Here is a 5,877-nt window from a genome sequence, read left to right as displayed (position 1 = left end):
GCATATCATAAGATTGCACATTATGGCTTTAACCAATGCAACATCTCCAAGACTTAATTAGCAAAAACAAGGCTTTGCTTATCTATTTTGCTAAAAAGTATTGATGTATTGGTAGTAGTAGAGATAAAAAAAAGTATAGTATATGAAAGTATTATAGTAAACTGTCTAACAGATGCAAAGAAGTATTGACACCTATTTTTGTAGTTTTATTTGTAGTGTATCTATTTAGTGTGTACATTGTTCTTGTGTTGTATTATGTAGAAACAATGGTGTAACGAGGGCCCGGGGCAAAGGTGTAGAATCGGATATAAATCTTACAGAAATTACCGGAATTCAGGAAATTTGGTCAAAAATAAAAAATTCAGAAATGTAGAAAAGTTTTTGTTTTTTTTTTTTTTTTTCCGGAATTGGATGATGCTAATTTGTCATAAAAAGAGCGAAAAACTTTTTTAGGAAAGGGGGGGGGGTGATACCATGCAGCCTACATGTATTCCCCGAACAAATCCCCCTAAATGTTCATGCAAGCAAGCAAGCCCTCGGTCACCTGTAACAAGGATCAGATGGATTTTCAGGAAATGGACATGTTGCCCATTTACATCCCTGTAGAATAGCTTCCCAAAACCTTTTTGGTTAAAGGTTGACTTAAAATTCTATTGTTTTAGGATTGGCAAGACAATGGATTGCTGAATAACCGTGAAATTCTAGTTCAATCGGGCGCTACAATGGATTGCTTTAAATTTCTTGACCCTCCCCCCCCCATTTATTTGGGCATGTAACCCCCTTGCCCCTCTCGCTATACCATTGTATTAGAAAGCTTACATTGTGTTTTTGCTTTATGACCTCATATGTATGTAAGATTAAAGCAATAGTGTTAAGATTTATAAATTGTCCAATTTTATTAATTTATTTTTTCCTTAAAATGAAAATAATGCTAGTATGATTGTCAGAAAGGTTTCCTATTCATTTTGATCTGAATAAATGAGGTAAATGAAAGAACATGATTATGCTATATTTGTTATCATTATTTGTGTACTTACTTCTTATGGGCTAATCAATTTGGAAATCCATATGTGAGTGAGACATCTTACTCTTCCACACAGGGGGTGTAGATATTAAATGGAGTTGCCCATTCAGCTAACCCCATTTGAATTTCACACTCCCTGTGTGGAAGATTCAAGTCATGTCTTTGACAGGGGGTGTATGGATTGCAACTGGAATAGACCAAATGCAGCCAAAGTGGTGGTTAGTGTTGAGAGGCATGTTTGTAGGTCATTTCATGGAGGGCAAACTGTTTTCGTGGTTGCACCCCAAGTATGCTGACAAACCATCTTTGTGCACATGCATGTATGCTCTGCACTATTGACTTTGTCTGCGATTCGATACTGTGACCAGCGAAATCTGCAACTACGTCACTACCAAATTTGACTAACCTCTCTAGCCATAACAAGTCAAATCAATCTCTGAGTGAGTTGAGTCACTTTACATTTTCATAAAGAAATTATCTGGATTCAAATATTTAATCTGGAGCTACACTTAAGTCAATCCCAGTCTGATTCATACTAATCATGGATGTCCTAAAAAACCAAAAAAAAAAAACCCTTGCAAACACATATTATGAAAGGAAATACTGTATAAGTGGTTATTTTTGCGAGAGTTTTATTTTCGCGATTAGAGTTCCAACCGCGAAAATAACACCTCGCGAATAAATGCAATAATGTATTACAAGTAAGGGAAGGACTGGGCAAAAAAAAAAAAAAATGTGTCTCTCACTCCAAATCGCGAAAATAACTGTACGCGAAAATTACCACTTACTGTCAAAGGCAATGTACATGTACCAGATGACAACAGAAGCAAAGAGAGTAAGCATGTAATCAGTAATAGAATATTTTTCAATTTATTTTCACCTACTCAATCAGTCAAAACAAGTATGCATGCAAAATCCATTGAATTGGATTGGATTTCTGCATGTATGACAGGGACTAACAATATGTATACCTCAGCATTTTTCAGTGAAGACCAAAATGAGCTCTTCCATTTAAAATCCACACTCCCCATATGGAAGATTCTGGAAATATCTTCCACAGAGGGAGTATGAATTTCAAATGGAATGAACACATTAGGCAGTTCTATTTGAATTTCATACACCATCTGAGAAAGATTCAACCTGAATCTGCCACAGAGTGATGGTGAGTTTGGAGCTGCCTAATGTGGTAATTCCATTTGAAATTCATACTCCCCTGTAGAAGATACTTCCAAACATACAAAATCTTCCACAGGGGCAGTGTAGATTTTAAATGGAATAGCCCAATTGGAAGAAAGAGTATTGCAAAGGTTTTACATGTGACATGATCAAGGGGAATGAGTCACATGTCGGCAATTTCCCAGCAGTTTATGAATGCTACATTTTGATGTAAACCCCATCAAAATCGGACATCTGGTTACCGAGTTATGAGCAATATATCATTGGCTGAGAAAACAATATAAAACAAAAAGGATTTGAACACTGTTTTTGCCAATATCTCAAAAACAACATTAGGGGGACCGACTCATTCCCCTTGATCTTGTCACAAAATGCATTACATACAGATCACCCAAACAAGCACACTATTATTTGATTTAGTCTGCTGAGTGCAGTTAATATTATATCCGTTATAGAAGACATGGCCTTAATCTTCCACAGAGGGAGTGTGAATTTCAAATGCGACTACTTGAATGGGTGACTCCATTTGAAATCTACACCCCCTGTATGGGAGATTAAGGTCATGTCTTCCATACAGGGGTGTATGGCTTTCAACTGGAATAGCCCATTGGGAGAAAATCCAGAGGTACACTATGAACCATTGGCAATTCCCGAACACCGCAAATTTAACAAGAATACGTCTCCGTCGATGCATACAGTCTCTCTGCGCACTCTCTACTGCAGTCGAATATGTGCACTTGCGATGTTGTGAGCATTGGTGTGACATATTGTTGGTTAAATTGGCATGCTTTTGGGATATTTTGATTTCCCTGTGATAAGTGACATGCAAACATGTTTGATGGAGTCTACCTCCTCTATACTGTGTCTCGTCTCAACTTGAGAATAACGCCATGTTGGATTTTATAGTGGCAGACTCGAATCAGTGCATTTATGAGGTTGCATTACCAGCGTACAAATATATCATTCTTCTATGTCTGTGTAGTGTGTATATACCCCCGCGGGACTAGGTTAGTGCGCACGATTTGAATCTGCCACTACGAAATCCAACATGGCGTTACTCTCAACTTGAGTCATGACATAGTATAGTCCAATTCTATGACAACAGCATATTAATAATTTACATATAATGTTGACAATATAAATATGATAATGCAAATGAGCTATTCCAGTTGAAATCCATACACCCCTTAACCTTAATCTCCCACACATACAGAGGGTGTAGATTTCAAATGGTGTCACCCATGACCCATTCAGGTATACCCATTTGAAATTCACACTTCTTGTGTGAGTGATTAAGGGCATGTCTTCCATAGGGTGTATGGATTTTGGCTGGAATAGTCCATTTAAGTATAGAAATACAAAGAGACTTGAAAGTCTAATAAATGATTACAAATAGAATAGTTATTGCATAATTTATTGCTGAAAGTTTTCAGTGTTCTACAAGTAAATTTCAGCAAATTTAAAACATTTTGCATGTTTCATATTTTATGTATTTTTAAATAATACATTTCAAAAATAGTACATATACATATTATAAGGCGATAACATCTTCAAATAGTAAAAAGAGCAAAAATAGTTATTGCACATGAATAAAATGTAAAATCTGAATACCAAGTACAATTCACACACTCATGAAAGGTAATCATGCATTGACTTCTTGGTTTCTCCTCTCCAATGCACTTGGCTTTATATGTACACATTACAATGCCCATTCACTGTTGTGGTGAATACAAATATACCTTGGTCCCTGGTTCACACTTGCTTTGCACACCTATTAGCAACCCAGTGATTTTGTGTTGTGATCATTTTGATCATGGTTCTGAACACATGAGATAGCGTGAACCAGTAGACATGGCAACCATTGATTTTAACATCATACTACAACAGCAAATAGTTATATAATATTGGATGGCATTGAGGGTTGTATGAGAATATACTGCACGCGCCATGAATGATATTCAACGAGCCGGTACGGCGAGTTGAATATCATTCATGGCAAGTGCAGTATATTCTCATATATAACCTGAAATAAAGCCATCCAATATTATTATTATTATATAATATGAAGCTTTTTTCTATGCGTTTTGAGTACCAAAGTATCAAACTAAACATGCTGGTGCCATTTGGAATCCAGTCGTTTAGTGTAATCATTTTCATCAATCATGTTTGCCGGCGGTACAAAACAACGAACTGCTTTGTTGCTTTGGTCTCTACGCGCGCGAGGTATTCCGCGTAACGTGCTACGAGTTTCACGCGTCATAATAATCCAGTATATAGGTTAATGGTTGATTTTTCAAATCAATCAAGCAGTCAGCATTATGAAAACCACATCATCTTGAATTTGAAATAAGAATACAAAGATAGCCAGATATGCATACAAGATTGTCCATATAGAACTGTTCCAGAAAGCTATGAAGCTTTTATTTGTATTTTACCTTCACAACTCACCCTCGCATCTCGTACCTTGCCCTCTAAATCTTGCATAATGCCCACGTATCTCGCCCTCACATCTTGTATTTGTATATCAGATATAAGGGCGAGATAAGAGGCACTAGATTTATGGACATTTATACCCATCGACTGTATGAAGAGTTGGCTGTAGGGCAACAATAAATAGCTAGAATGACCTGATTTGGATAACCCTATGGTAAACTAGCAGGGCTGCCCAAAATGCCCAAGCACTGGTATATAGGTCTAATTACACAGCCGTGACGTTAGTCACGGCTGTGTCTTTTTTCTTACAGGTTCTTCTTTCTTTCTTCTTTCTTCTTTCTGTCAACCATTACATTTGCTCTAGCACTCACATGCTTACATCGATTTTGACCTAACTTGGTCACAATAATCATTGACCGTGCCCCTACATGTCACATGAAACTTGTGGGGTCAAAGGTCACGCAGGGGTCATAGGGGTCAAAAACGTGATTTCGACTCAAAATGCATCTTCTCCTACAAATTACGTAGAACAGTGACGCCACTTGCACACATGCATTGTAATTACCCAGTGTCTATAAGGTGTACACAGACTTGGGGTCAAAGGTCATTAAGGGGTAACTTCGGGTATAAAACGGAATACCTTCAAAAAAATTTATTATCTATAAAGGAAAACATAGGACAATAACGGTATGTTCACATATGAGTTGCAGTTATCCAATGTATATGTGGTATTTTTTATTTGGGGTCAATTGGTCAATAAGGCGTCACTTCCGCTATAAAACGATCTACCTTTACACTGCACCTTCCCCCTCTTGTTACCTAGCACAGTGACACCACTTGCACACATGCATTGTTGTTACCCAGTGTCAATGTGGTGTACACAGATTTGGGGTCAAAGGTCATTAAGGGGTCACTTCCGGTATAAATCGAAATATTTTCAAAAATTTTATTAGCCAAAGAAAAACATATGAGAGTGATGGTATGTTCACACATGAATTGTGTTTTCCCAATGTATATATGGTATTTTTTTTATTTGGGGTCATAGGTCATTAAGTGGTCATTTCGGTTTGAGACAAAAACTTTCAAAATGCCCTTCTGCCACAAATAACATGGCAAAGTGATGCCACGTACACACATACATCGACATTAGCCAATGTCTATGGGGTTTTCATATAGTTTGTGGTCAAATGTCATTAAGGGGTAACAACACGGCTGTGTTCGTGGTCTTAGACCACAGCTAAGTC

The sequence above is a fragment of the Amphiura filiformis genome, chromosome 15 (genome assembly GCF_039555335.1).
Source record: "Amphiura filiformis chromosome 15, Afil_fr2py, whole genome shotgun sequence".
Lineage (NCBI taxonomy): Eukaryota > Metazoa > Echinodermata > Ophiuroidea > Amphilepidida > Amphiuridae > Amphiura > Amphiura filiformis.
Note: the sequence above shows the minus strand (reverse complement) of the source record.